Source organism: Nanorana parkeri, unplaced genomic scaffold, assembly GCF_000935625.1.
Source record: "Nanorana parkeri isolate BGI_ZX_2015 unplaced genomic scaffold, ASM93562v1 scaffold915, whole genome shotgun sequence".
In the NCBI taxonomy this organism is placed as follows: domain Eukaryota; kingdom Metazoa; phylum Chordata; class Amphibia; order Anura; family Dicroglossidae; genus Nanorana; species Nanorana parkeri.
In genome coordinates, this window is record NW_017307183.1 from 371,789 (window position 1) to 387,741 (window position 15,953).

Consider the following 15,953-nt stretch of genomic DNA (forward strand, 5'->3'; position numbering starts at 1 on the left):
TTCTGCTATGTGAACAGGAACATGTAACAATATAAAATAGGTGTTATCCCAATTTGGCAAAAAAGCAAAAATACACGTTAAAGACAACCTAGAACCTGCACCGACCAGTATGTTGGTGGTTATAGGTTAAAGGGATATTAAAGTCAAAAGCTTTTTTGGCTATTTCAAATGTTGATTAAATCACTACAATGGATTCCTCTTTTTGATTTTTTTAAAGTTTTTGCTGCTGGATAATCAGCTGGTCCCCCTCATCCCTGGCCCTGATACCCTGTTGTGGGGTGGCTCCTTTCCCTTGCAGGGTCCTATGGAGCAACCCTTTTGTGTGTGCCAGTAAGCTGTGTGTCTCCACAAATACACAATCAAGAATCCATTTCTCCCATCGCACTCCTGACCGGAAAGTACCCAATGTAGCAGGGTGGGTGCAGTAGTAACAACGGGTGCCTCCGTAAACGTATAAGAATAAAAAATGGTCACTTGCACTCCAAAACGAATTCAGTCAATCAATTTATTGACACTGGTGAAAACACCTCTAAGCAACGTTTCGGGACTAGACGGCACCTTCCTCAGGCAAACAGAAAGGGCCGTCTGGTCCCGAAATGTTGCATAGAGGTGTTTTCACCAGTGTCAATAAATTGATTGACTGAATTCATTTTGGAGTGCGAGTGACCATTTTTTATTTCTGCTGTGCCTGTGTATCCACAAATACACAGGTACAGCAAGGCCATTTCCCTGGGCCCTGCTCTCCTCCCTCCCTTCCTTCCCTTCTCCAAGCTAGTAGATACACTATATTGCCAAAAGTGTTGGGACACCCCTCCAAATCATTGAATTCAGGTGTTCCAATTACCTCCTTGGCCGCAGGTGTATAAAATCAAGCACCTAGGCATGCAGACTGCTTCTACACACATTTGTGAAAGAATGGGTCGCTCTCAGGAGTTCAGTAAATTCAAGCATGGTACCATGATAGGTTGCCACCTGTGCAATAAGTCCATCTGTGAAATTTCCTTGCTACTAAATATTCCACAGTCAAGTGGTATTATAACAAAGTGGAAGCAACTGGGAACAGCAGCAACTCAGCCATGAAGTGGTAGGCCACGTAAAATGACAGGGGTCAGCGCATGCTGAAGTGCACAGAAGTCGCCAACTGTCTGCAGAGTCAATAGCTGCAGACCTCCAAACAAGGGGGTGGCCCCTTCCTGTTCCAACATGACTGCGCACCAGGGCACAAAGCAAGGTCCATAAAGACATGGATGAGCGAGTTTAGGGTGGAGGTGCGTGACTGGCCTGCACAGAGTCCTGACCTCACAAATGAGCTTCTGGAAGAATGGTCAAACATTCCCACAGACACACGCCTAAACCTTGTAGACAGCCTTCCCAGAAGAGTTGAAGCTGTTATAGCTGCAGAGGGTGGACCAACTCAATATTGAATATCTCAAGAGCAAACAAATTCAGTTCAGATAATCTTTCCTCATAGCTGTGCTCTTCCATGCCTCTTATCAGTTTAGTTGCCCTTCTATGCACTTTCTCCAGTTCCATAACATCATACTGACGCTTTGTACAGGGGCAGGATATTCATATTCTCTCTCTCTCCCGATTTAGAAACTGAGGCTTGACATTGCATGCTATTATTGAGTCTATGGTCTACCAGAACACCCAAATCTTTCTCCATCATTACTCCCCCTAGAGTGTATCAAGCATGCATGTTTTTAGTCCCCAAATGCATAACCTTACATTTATCAACATTAAACCCCATTTGCCAAATAGATGCCCAATCAAACTGTATTCAGGTCGGCTTGTATTTTGAAGACATCCTGTACGGACTGTATTCCACTACATAGCTTGGTGTCATCTGCAAACACAGAAATTGTACTTATAATCCCCAACTGTATATAATTTATTCATAGATTAAACAATAAGAGACCCGACACTGAACCTTGGGGGACACCACATACAACCTCAGACCATTCAGAGTGTGAATCATTGATTACCACTCTTTGAATACCAGCTTTCTATCCAATTACAGACTGAATGCTCTATACCTTTAACTTATACATTAGCCACATGTGGGGAACTGTCAAACACTTTTGCAAAGTCCAAGTATACTATATCCATAGCAGTGGCATAACAACCGGGGGTGCAGCAGGGGCACGGCCCCGGGCGAAAAGTGAAGGGGGGGCGCCGGCCGAAAATGGCATTTTCGGCTAAATGCCGAAAGTGACATTTTCCTGCCGTTTTGCCGGTGCGGCCGTGATTCCTTTCATCCCCGAAATTTTTAAAATAAAAACGTGTGTGTGGGGGGGAGGTGCAGGGTACAGTTCCAGTGGTTGTTTATATAATGGGGGGGGGGACGAAAAAAAAATTCTGCCCCGGGCGCCCAGAACTCTGGTTACGCCACTGATCCATAGTCATTCCTTTGTCTAATGTATTGCTTACTTCCCCATAAAAAGAAAGTAGATTTGTTTGACAACTTCTGTCTTTTATGAATCCATGCTCACCATCGCTTATAATATTGGTAAATACTTTGATCCCTTTTTAATTGTATGCACATTGGCCTTGCACCAATCCATTGGTACCATGCCAGTCATTTGAGTCTCTTAAAAGTAGATACAATGGCTTCAAAATTATGCAGCTCGATTGTTTGAGGACACCTGGAAGCCATCCGGTCCAGGTGCTTTGTTCACTCTAATGTTGTCTGTTTCCGGACCATATCAATTGTGAGCCATTGGGGTTTATTAGAGGCTGTGGCACCGCCATCCCCATTATGGACTTGGGTTCCGTCTTGTTCCTTAGTGTACACATAGCTGAAGAAAGTAATAGATTTGCCTTCTCTTTGTCCACAGTTGCTCAGAACTGATCTTTTTACTGTTAATATATTTTTGGGGGTTTGTCTTGCACCTTTTTGTCGTTCATTTTGAATCTTTGTGATTATTTATTTTTTGCATATTTTATGTTCTTTGTAACTTTCGAATGACGGCAGTGTTCCTTCATTTTTATATTTTTAAATGCCCTTTTCTTATGCTTTTTGTTTTTTTTTACATTGGGTGTGAGCCTTTTAAACTGATTGCTTACAGGAATATATTTTGCAGTATGTTTGTAAACAATTGATTTGAAGCACTCCCATTTCTGTTCTGTGCTTTTTGATGCCAATATCACCACCTATTTTAAGTCTTGAAGAGCAGCCCTCAGCATGGGAACATTTGCTCTCCTGAAGTTGTGTTGTTATTTTTTCCAGTATGTGTGTGTTGTTTACAACTTAAGTTAAATAAAATCATAGTATGGTCACTGCTACCAGATGTTCTTTTATATGAACATTTGCAATAAGCTCTGCATTGTTTTAGATTTCTAGATCCAGCAGAGCATCATTTCTAGTTGGGGCTTCTACATACTGTACCATAAAATTGTCTTGCAATAAGTTTATAAAAGTCCGCCTTTTTTCTGTTCCAGCAGTGTCATTATGCCAGTCAATGTCAGGATAGTTAAAATCTCCTATTAATACAACTGTTCCTGCCCTTGCAATCCTTTCGATGTGTTTAAGGAGCTGAGTCTCTACCCTTTTCATTAATACTTGGGAGCCTGAAACAAACGCCAACAATTACTTTTGCATTATGCACACCAATGTATAACTCCACCCATAATCCCTCAGCGCCATCACAATCACCATAATCGGCATTATGCAATTTTATCCTCGTTACCACCCCTCTAGAACCCCACTACATTTCGGGGCTGTCTTACTGCAGTAGCCAAGGACTCCACTGCCAGTGCAAAAAGGAGGGGAAAACAGTGGGCATCCCTGCCTTGTCTCTCTGTGGAGATTAAATGATTAAGACATACAGTTATTGATTTGAATGCACGCCTTAGGAGCAGAGTTTTGGGACCAAACCAAATGCCTCCAGCACCGACCACAAGTAGGGCCATTCAATGCGGTTGAATACCATAGCAACATCCAATGATAAACAGGTCTACGGCTGTTATCTGTCGAAGCTGTACATTTAAAAATATCTGTCTAATATTTACTGCCATAGAACGAAAGGGAATATAACCAGACTAATCTACATGTACAACCGTAGACATAACTTTGGAAAAGCCATATTAAATACCTTAAGGAGGCGCGTGCGCAAGATGGTGACTGAAGCGGACATATAAGTGAGAAAATCTGTGGCCATCCTGCTATTATCTGGCATTTATCTTCTCTGCTAGTGTTTTTTTTTATTTTTTACCTTTCTACCCTTTCTGTGGCTGGTGAGTGGTCTACAACATAACTAGGACGAGGTCAGGTGCACTTGTACACCGGACGGGAGACCCTTTAGGTGACAACAGTTAGGTGGGAAGGTGTACGCCATGAGGCAACGCACGGATGACTGTGACCTTTCCTGCTTGGACCAGGAGAACTTTGCCACGGGTATTCATGCAATTACCAGTTGTCAAACGGCACTTACCTCTAAAATGGACCATCTTCAATCTGATAAATGGAGAGGGAATTTGGAAAGGTAGGTAGGGATAGGATCTGAGGTTAAGATAATTCAGCTAACATCTACATCTTTTTTTTTCTCTCTCTCTCCTCTCACATCAAACGGGTCTCAGCGAATCACATTCCTGACTTTAGAATCCAAAAATATTTATATGTAAGGTTACCACAGTCCCAGCATACGATTTAGGTTTTTGCAGATGTTCACATAAGAAGAAAATTCCACCATATGCCCCTGCCCCCCCATCCCAGCATGAATGCCAAACAGGTGTGGGCAGTAAATACCAGCAGGGGGTCTGGATTGTTCCTGGGTACAAAGACCATCAGACCTCTATTCATCTTTTATTGTCTCTTCTCCAGGAGCTCTGTTTGTTTGAGGATCCTCATTTGCTTATCATACAGCCAAATGCCAATTGTTTTTTTTTCAGGAGACCGAATACCATTATATCAAAGCTGTTACATGGATATTCATTTATCAGCTCCAACACCTGTTTCAATGTCACCATTCTGTTAGATATACCATGTGTTCTACAGATAGTTGACTTTTACTTTTATTTCAGTACTTGTGTGTTCCAAGTTTCAATGACTATCTTTTCTACTCTTCTGTATATGAAGAATATGCTCTCAGCTATGGCTGAGCCACCTGCAGATGCTGCATACAGAGGACGACACCTCAGCTGCTTGGACGTCTACCCTTGTTATTGGACCGATTGTTAATGTTCCCCTATCAAACTTTTGTTTCCTTTTCTTGTTGAGGTATTAAAGCTGTTTTGTTAGTTTGTTTGCTGTTACTAAACATGTTTGTCCTATGTACAATATTATTTGCTGTCTCCTCCCCTCCTTAGATGATATTGTTTTATGTGCAATGGGGTGGTGGTGTATCCCTCTGGTTCTGGCTGTCGTCCCGAGACCAGGGAATGCTACTTTTTTAACTGATGGCTACTCTCCTATAACTTCTGAGGTTTCAATTTGTGTATCAAACACGTTAGCTGAGTTTCCTGGAAGACCAAAACGGGCAGTAGGATGCAGAGTCTTAATAAGGCCTGGGTGGGACAATAATATAATGCTACCTACTACACTTATGTGAGAGGGGTCAGTATGTGAATTCATAAATCACTTTCTTTCCTATTGCTGTATCTATAGCTGGACCCAAGAGGAAGACATGTCAGGACTCAATAAATCCCTGGCACCAGGTCGCCATAACGACTAGAAACTGCTTCCTGGCGCCTGGGCTTTTGTCAGCCCGTTTACTGCTTGCATCGGGGTAAGCAATTCCTATTACCTGTACCATCCTTTTACCTTGCACAGAAATACCAGCCAGGGCTGCCATCTTTCACTGGCCTTTCCTATTGCCTGGCACCACAGACAAGCAGTTTCGGCCGCCGCATCAGCTCTGTACCCCCCACCCCGTTCTCCTGCATGCTGCGGTTTGTGTCCTTTTCTATCCCCGCTGCTCTCCCCACCTGTATTAGCAGAGGCAGCGGGGATCGGAGGGGACAGACAGCTGCACCCAGTGGGTAGGAGAGACCGATGTCAACTCTTGTGGCGCCTCCCATGCCCCCGCTTCAAATCAACTGCCAGCAGTAGAAAGCCGGCAACAAGTCTCCCATCCAGCGGCGGGGAGCAATACCCTTCACATGCGGGTGCGGAAAAATTGGGTGTTGGCGGTGCACTACACCTAGAACATTTCTTGAAGATCGAATAAAAGTTAGGCAGTCTTCCAGAGAACCCCGATCCCCAACAAATTTATTCGGTGATATCTGCATCGGGATTGATAGCTGCTGCTGATCCAGGACTGATTTATTTTGATAAATGTCAGCCGGTCAACGAAGTTTGTGGACAGACGCACTCTTTTATCTGTCACAAAACCTCCAGCAGCACTGAATGTCCGTTCGGAAAGCACACTGGATGCAGGGCAGCCCAGTAGCTCCATGGCATATTGGCTAAGTTCTGGCCATTGATCAATTCTCAAGACCCAGTAAGCCAGTGGATCATTTGCTGGAAAGCTCTCCATGTCTGCTCTTGCCCCTAGGTAATCCTGCACCATATGATGCAGATGCTGTCGATGGGTGCCTAAAGTTAACATCCCTGGGCGCTGAGGACTGAAAACATTTCTAAAGGCATCAGTCAGGCAGCCCCCTTCTCCACCACTCTTCCTTTGACCAACCTCAGAAGCACCTCTTTCATGACTTGTGTAACACCTTTCCAGACACTGGTAGGTTGCCAAGTTTCTCTTCAAAGCGTCCTCAAGTTGTTTCATCCTGTGCTCCCTCTGTGAGGGCAGGATGAGCTCTGCAACTTTACACTTGTAACGTGGATCAAGAAGGATTGCCAACCAGTAATGATCCCTCTCATTGATACCACGAATCCTGGGGTAGTTTTTCAGGCTTGAATAAGGGAGCCCATGCACCGTAAGTTTGAGGAGGCATGAGATTCTGAGTCTTCAGGGTCACTGAGGATGACACTATCCTGCACTACCTCCTCCCAGCCACATACTACTCCTTGGGTTTCTGGTGACAGAAAACCCTTCCTTGGAGACTGCCTTATGTCAACCTCTGCTTCAATGCCGCCCCGGCTGCCATAATCCTCCTCCTCCTCTTGTGTGACCTGTGGACCCGCGGGAATGGTTTCTGCGTAAAGGGAGCCTTGAGAGGAAAGGGAGTCCTCTTCCTCCTGCTGATCTGCCTCAAGTGCCCTATCCATAATTCCCTGCAGAGCATGCTCCAGCAGGAACACAAGAGGGATAGTGTCACTGATGCATGCATTATCACGGCTCACTATCCTCGTCGCCTCCTCAAATGGTGACAATACAGTGCATGCATCCTTTATCAGCAGCCACTGGCGTGGGGGGAAAAAAAAGCCAAGGTCCCCTGAGCCTGTCCTTGTGCCATATTCGCACAGGTACTCGTTGATTGCCCTCTGCTACTTGTGCAGCTGCTGCAGCATTGCCAAAGTGGAGTTCCACCTGGTGGGCATGTCACAAATCAGACAGTTTGTGGGCAGGGGGAATTCACTTTGAATTTCAGCCAGACGAACACAGGCTGGGAATGAGTGCCTGAAATGGCTGCAGACTTTCCTGGTCTCCCTCAGAAGATCTTGCAGCTCTGCGTACCTGTTTAAGAAACGCTCTACCACCAAATTGAGGGCGTGTACCAAGCATGGTACATGTGTCAATTTTCCCTGTCGGAGGGCAGAGAGAAGGTTGCTGGCATTGTCGCATACAACCATTCCTGGCTCAAGCTGCCGTGGCATTAACCACCTCTGGGCCTGCCCCTGCAGAGCTGAAAGAATCTCGGCCCCGTTGTGGCTCCTGTCCCCTAGACTAACCAGCTCAAGCACTGCATGGCATCTTTTAGCCTGACCAGTTGCGTAGCCCCTTGAACGCTTAAAGGAGAACCATGGGGTCAGGGCTTTTCCCCATAGTTCTCCTTAGGGTAACATGCACTGAGCCCCATCCTGGATCCCTCCCAGCTGCAAGTAGAGTTACCCAGTGTGCCATGAAGGAAATATAACGTTCCTGACTATGCTTGCTGGACCACGTGTCAGCAGTAATGTGGACCTTGCTGTTGACTGCCTTGTCCAACAAGGCCAAAACATTGCCTTCCACATGATGGTATAGTCCTGGAATGGCCTTTTGTGGAAATAAATGGTGTTTGGGAACCCGCCACTGTGGTACAGCACATTCTGCAAACTCACGGAAGGGTGCGGAGTCTACCAGATGGAAAGGCAGCAGTTGTAAACCTAGCAATTCGGCCAAGCTGACATTTAAAAGCTTAGCATGTGGATGGATGGGACAGTATTTTATTTGACTGGTCAAATCTACAGCTGGTGGGCTGCTGGTAGATTTGGCGGAAGGACCGGTGACACCCATTGCTATGCCATCATCCCTCTCAGTGGAGGCTGTTGACATGGCATGACGTATAGTGGAGCGAGAAGTGTGGACCTTTTTCTGGTGCTGTTGCCAACGGACTGCGTGGCACATGGTACCCAAGCGGTTGGGGTTTTTTCCACGCTTGATCCACTTGAGACACATTGTAAATAGCAATGCTGCGGTCTGCTGCACATGTGCTGGAAAAACTCCCACACAGCTGAGTTCCTGAAAGTGTGCTGCGAGACAACAGTGCCCTGCACCTGTGCAGCTCTGCCATCTGATGCAATAGGGTGGCTGCTCTTATGGCTGCCCCTGTAGGACATCCTGCCTCGTTGGGGTTGTGTCTCCTCCTCACTTTCCTTCTCTATTCAATCAGTCAGATGCAAGGCTTTACCCAATCAGTGCTTCACAAGGCAGTGTCTTGTAGGGCGCTCAGCGGGCAAATAGCCCGTCGGGTGAACAGCCCACTGAACGCACTGATAGTTTGTGTGTTTGCCGAACACACAAACTAGCGACTCGAATATTGAACCCAACACTAGTCAGAAGTACGTAATGCAGAGTGCAGAAGTCAGGAGTAAGTAACACAGAGTGCAGGGGTTGTTAGTAAGTAACACAGAGTGTTGGGGTCAGTAGTGAGCATTGCAGAGTGCAATGGTCAGGAGTAAGTAATGCAGAGAGTGCATGGGTCAGAAGTAATGCAGAGGTCAGTAGTAAGTGATGCAGAGGTCAGGGGTAATAGATAGTGAAGGCCAGGAGTAAGTAACACAGACTGCAGAGGTAAGTAGTAAATAATGCAGTGTGTTGAGGTCAAGGCTGGGTGGAATTTCCCTTTCGTGTAGGTATATGTATAGCTGCTCTGTACATAGGACTGGGGCTCCTCTAAGCACAGTGCCCTGTGCTAACAGATATACATGTCAGTGCTGGAAAGAGAAGTGTCAGCGTTGTCTGTAACAGGCAGAGTGCAACTGTCAATCACCCCAATCTCTAGTTGTTTCCTGGGACACCATCAGTGTCCTAAGCCCCATTGTTGGAGTATATAGAGGGTGAAGGCCACTGAAAGCATTACTGTGCAGTGCAGGGCAAGGGTGTAGTGTGAGGGGGGCCAGACAAATTTTTATGGGTTCTACCGGGCTGCATGGGGTCAGCAGGGGGGCCCAGGCTCAGGTTGGAAGCCACCGCTGCTCTGCAGTACTCTCCTCCTCGCTCTGAGCCTTTTGCTGTCTTGTGTCCCCTCTGATCCCAGCAAGCGGTGGCCATCGTAGTTTGCAGTGCCACATCTTTATTCAACCTCAAATACTATGCAACTATGTAACATATTGAGTGGGGTAACTCAGATGAATAACGTGCTGGATTAGTCTGAACCTAGTTAATTTTAGTTGTTGGAGATCTCGAGGACTTGGAGCTTTCGATAGAACACCGGGAGAATCCTGCCGCTGTCACTGCCGTTGGAGAGAGCAAGAAGAGGCACTGCTGGTTGCCCAGGTAACAGGACGCTATAGCATTCCAGCAGCGTCCGTCTCCTCTGCATAGTGCCGTTTGCCCCGCCCACTGGCACATGGGCCATGTGGGCACAAGGTTCCCACGGCTTCTTTCTGACATAATAGCAGCTACGTTCTCATACATCAGCACACGTGCGCCACAGAATAGGTTTCTAAGCAACCACCCACGCCAGCAAGCATTGATACAGTCAGTCCGTGTGGCCCTGAAAGCGCTAGTAAAACAAGAGACAGCATACGTCAATAAATGAACACTTATTTGCTTTAATAATCATTTAGTGTGCTGGTGACATTCTTCAATTATCTACAAGTTGCTTCAGGGCAGCTCCAGCCTTCTATGTACAATGTAAAGAGTCTTAAGGTGGCCATACCCTTTACAACCCTTGCAAGACTTTTGTCTTGCAAGGGTTGTAAAGTAATTTAAAAAACGTACGATCTGCCCATCCTGGACAGGCAGATCGTACTTGCGATAATCACAAGTCCACCCCCCTGAGGGGGGGCTTCCGATGACTGCAATGAGGGGTGGGCTTCCGATGACTGCAAACGGGCAGTGTGCGCGTGCGCACAACGGCCCATTCGGCAGTTGTTGAACAAGCAGGCCACTAACTTGCCGAGAATCGTACGATTCCCGGCGGGTTTTCCAGCCTACTTGTTTGACGGAAGACGTGCGACCGTGCATTAGAAACGGTTGCACACCTTCCATACACTTTGCGATTATCGTACGATCGCAGGATTTCCCACGATTCTCGTATGATAATCGTGCAGTGTATGGGCACCTTTACACAAGGCTCAGCCCGAGATATCCCTTCCCCTCCTCAGTACTGCCGTCCACACAGCTTTCTGCAGTACTAGCAGTCTGGAGTGCTAAAGGTCCACAAGATAGTGGGTGCAATACTTGTCTTGCCCCGGGCAACCCACACTATGTCACTGGTGCAGGGATCAGTTTGATGCTGTGCTTGGTCTGTTCCTTAGATCGGGTTGGTGCAGAGGAGAAGTCAGTGTACACAGCAGCCTCTATAGATCAGTGCATCATTGTTGTGCGGTGAGGTCATGCACACTGAAGTCCCCAAACTGAACAATGGATGCTGCACTAGGGACGCCCACAGGCAGCCCTTTGCCAATGCCCCCCTGGATTAGTGGGTTTCTGTCCATCATTCTGGAGTGAAAAGATATGGATGCCCTGGGTTGCAGGCTGTACACCAGCTCTTTCTGTTCATACTGCATCGAGGCGCTAGCAAAGCCACTGACATTTCTACTGCTGAGTGGCCTGGCTGTGGCACCCCCTGTCAGTGACACCCACGACATGTCTTATGTGCAATACCCTTGATACACCACTGAACACAATCCTTCTGTAGAGTACTTAGAAAAAATGCAGGGCATTAAAAATTTTCACTAGCCCACGGTCTTCAAAAGACTTCTGATGAGCCCCTGCCATAAATGGCTGTCATCTGATATGCAGCTCAGCAATACAAATCTGTGATTCTGAGGTTTTTTGGGTTTTTTTTTAACCTAAAACTGAACTTATAGGGCCAAACTTTGTAGATATTCGGTAACTCGTATGGTCATGGAGTTATGTTCCTGAAACTTTGTTACCTAATGTAAAAAAAGATGCCAGACACCAAACATGCCTATAATACAAGGCCCAAAAGGATAATAAGACATATTAGACCTTATAGAGAAAAATACATCAGAAAGCTATCATGTTTGATATCTAACAAATCAGAGTTTAATTCTGTTAAATAACATGCTAGATTTCAGATTGTAAAGTTGTGTTCTATGGAATATGTGCCCAGGTTAGTTGGCAACACAAGAATGTCTGCTGGGCATAATAAAACCCTCCACCTTCAACACCTTCCTCAGATCCTTTGTTTGGTTGGAGTTTGTTTTTTTCCTGGAGATTTTGTTGCAGAACTAACTGTTGTAAAGGCAGCTGTGAGCTCTCATTTTTTACCACCAAAATTACCTGTAAGAATATTGAGTCACCAAAGGATATTGAGTCACCAGTGCCAGTCACTCTTGCAAACAATTGACTACTCTGCAAGTGATCCAAACTGTGCACTGAACCAAAGACCAGACAGACTACAATTAAGTATTTTTTCCCTTTAAAATCCCTTTATTTCACTGTTGCCTATATTTGTTTTGTAATATTGTTTCTATAAATATTTATTTTACCATTTTTCTTTTCATTAAACAAATTTGACAACATTGTTCTGTTCAATATTTGACAAAATTGTTCTGTAAATTCTGTTATATTTGCTGTGATATTGATATGTGATAAGTCAGGGCTCAAAATTTCAAGTCCTGAGCTACTAGCCAGGCCTTAAGAGTTACTCGCCACCAGTTGCCCCACCTGACCCCTACCGTGCCCCGCCCTTAACTCCGCCAGGTCAGTGGTGTGACACAGAGAACAGAGATCAGTAACAATGCAGAGTGCAGAGGAGATAAGTGATATTGACATTTTAAAAAGCCAGAATCGCAACAGTGAATGCTGTGAACCGTTTCTATTAAAACACACTGTGGCTGCTACTGTGTGAGAGTGTGTGAGTGTGAGTGTGAGTGTGTGTGTATATAAAGCGTTAACTGCTCAGTTAAATTGCCACAGTGATGATCGGTCTGTCTGCTGGTGCTTAGATGATTGTCCCCTAAGCCGGAAAATCTTTGTGCAGGATGAGGATGAGTGTGTAGTTATCCCGATCAGCACTTGCAGGCTTTGGGACCCTGTAAATACCCACTGATTAACTAATTTTACAGACAGTGGAAGGCATCCATGTAATCAAGGAGCAATATGAGCATTGGAAGAAGAACCCTCTGTGAGGGTACGGCAGATCTGATCCCAATGTAGTGGCAGCAATACGTGAGGATATGCAGTTCCAATCAGGGCCGGTGCTAGACTATTTTGCACCCTAGGCAAGATCAGCTACTTGCTCTCCTCCAGCGCCGCAGCCTCCAATCGACCCCCCCGTGCAGCCCCATTGTCCTGCCCGCAAGCTTCCACAGGCAATAGATAGATGGATGTAAGCAGCTGGGATAATAGCCAGACTGCTATTGGCTATTTTCATTTGAAATAGCCAATAGCAGATTGGCTATTGAAACACCAGCAAATGAGCAGAGGAGCAGACCTGAGAGAGAAAGTGATCTCTTAGTATTGCTCAGCTGGTCAGTAGGCAGGTGCAATAGCCAGCCTGCTATTGGCTTTAGCAATTTGAAAAGGGGAGGGCGGTGAGTGGCCACTGCTCCAAGCTTACTCCCATGATGGACTAAAATCTCACGTTTAGTTTACTATTTTGTATAGAAATTATAGTACATCATCACAGGAGTGAGCTTGAAACGGTGGCTACTTTACAATAGACACAGGGACCATAGGGAACAAAAGGAGCCACCCTCCAGAAGAAAGGACAGTGTCAGCACAAATTCAGAAATTATATGAACCAAGTGATGCTCAAATAAGGTTCATTATTGTTAACAGTTAAGGTACTTGAATGTATTTTTGAGATTTAATTGCTAAGTTTAGTGTCATGTTCAGCAATGCCTGTGATGCCCACTGTCCCTTCAGACAGGAATATAACATGTTTTACAATATGGTAGCACTCCTCACAGAGACAAAGATGCTTAAAGTTCTTAGAATATAGAGATAAGCTTAATGATTTCAAAGATAATTTTTATTTAAAGAAAAAATATACAAAAAAGATGTTACATAAAAGATAGACAAATAATACAACAGTAAACCAAAAAGGGAAAGTTACTTAGCGAAGTCCTGGGTTCTATGGGTTTCAGCAGAGTCCAGTCAATGAAGCAGAAAATGGATCTGGGATTGGCTTTCTCAAAGTAAAACTTTGGCAAAGGTTCAGTTCTTGATGTTAACCACTTCCGGGCCGCAATACATCTATATTGATGGCCCGCAGAAGTGGTTAAAACAAGAACATGGCTACTGCAGCAGCCGTGTTCTTGGTGTCATTTTTAACAGCCAGTCTATACAGCCGCTGGATTGTTTGTGCGGCGCCCTCCCCTCCCCCAGCCGCTGATCTCTCCTCCAATCATTGGACCCAGAAGTAATGTGTATGACATCACTTCCGGTGTCACTATTTACATTCTTTGACTCTTAGAGCCAGGAGAAGAAGCTGGGGAAGCAGATCTCTGCTTCTTCAGCTTCTTTGGGGTCCCTAGGTGACATTAGGGGTCTGAAAGACCCCTGATGTCTCCATAAAGAGGACCTGTCACACCACACACATAGGGGGCTTGTTATTGTGATAGCAATAAGGTTCGTGTAAAAAAAAATTTTATTACAAATTTTTTAGTTAAAAAGTAACATAAAAGAAAAATTTGTAAAAAATTTAAAAATGCACGCATACACAAACACATGTCGGTGCGCCTACACGTGAAAATGACAATTGCGCTACACATGTTACATATCGCTGCAAACACCAGAGTAAGGGCAATAATTCTAGAACCATTAATCACTTTTAGCACTAAACTGATGAGCGGTAAAAGTGTTTAAATTGTTCCTTTGGAAATTTGGGGTATTTAAATTTTTTGCGGCTTCAGGGGCGAACACAATTTTAAGGCTTGACATGTTTGGTATCTATTTACCCGATGTGACCCCATCTTTAATATTTTACCAAACAATTGGGTATTATATTATGTTTCTACATTTTAATTTCGGGTTTTATCCTAAAAATACTGGTTTGATAAACATCTGCACAAATACTGTGCGACATAAAAAATTGCAACTAGCATTTTTTTTATTCTACAGGGCCTCTGCTTTCAGAAAATATGTAATTGTTTGACCCGTCTAGGGGATTTCTAAGCACCTGGCTCCCCCAATAGCACTTACCACCTCCAGTGGCGACTGACAAAGCGAAGTCCAGACAGTAGATGAAAGCTGAATTTATTTTATTGCTGAACTTCAGGAAGAGAGGGTCAGGCACATCCAGAAAGAGGTAGACTCCTTTAAGCAATAGAACAGAGTAACTGCTGCCATCACAGACTAGAACCTTTAAGCCAGACACAGCAATCTGTTCAGAGAACACCAGGCAAAGCAGTACTTCAGAAGTCCTCGCACATGTTCATCAGTGGCTGACCACTGGGCCTCCAGATTCAGGCCAGTATCAGTGTCAGTATCAGGCTTAGGCCCAGCCGGTTCAGTCAGTCAGCACCAGCAGCCTCACCCCAGGGAGGCCTGGGGGAGGGAAGAGAGAGTGTTGCATCAGCCACACTGAACATTTATAGCTTCTCCCAGCATGCACCACTGGTCTGTACCATCTAGTGATTGACTAGGAGACACAAATGCCTATTGGCTGCTCTGCTCGGTGTGGCACAAACACACCCAGCAACAGGCAGATGCAGCATCCATAGATTGTTCTGAAGAAATGAGATGAACATAACTACAGATCCATCTCAGACTAACTACAGTCTGAGAATAACTAAATTTCACAGCACTCCTGCTTACAGGGTGCTACAGTTAGTTTCACAAACATAGCTATATTTTTATGCACCCACATGTTACCACCCAATAACCCACAGATCATTGTGTTATGAAATTAGCTTTGTACAGATTCCAGATTTTACATACCTGTTGTGTATGCCTCCCTTAGAAGGGGTAGTGTGTGTTTTTAGCCCTTTGGACCTCCCAAGCCCAAGTGTTTAGTATGTCTGTTATCAGTATTTCCTGAGGCATCTATATATATTCTCATTAATGTATCACTACCAGGTCCCAAATTATGAATAGTAAGTGGAATTTGTAAAATAGTTTTACTGGCAGGGTTATTTGAGGGTCATTTGCTCGTAATCGGGCCAGGCTATCTAAGCCAGGCCTGAACTAACAACTGAGGTACATAGACTGTGGAGTGTGAAAAATTTTGTTTGAAGACCCTTTAACAAGAAAACAATGAAGGGAATTTATCAAAACTGGAGTAGACAAAATCTGGAGCAGCTGTGCATGGCAACCAATCAGCCTCTCTGTTTCATTTTCAAATCTTAACTGAACAAACTGAAGAGAGACGCTGATTGGTTGCCATGCACAGCTGCTCCAGATTTTGTCTGATCCAGTTTTGATAAATTCCCCCCAGTATGTTTAATCCATATCTGATTTGATCATATCAAGAAGTGGCTTATTTCAACAAACTGA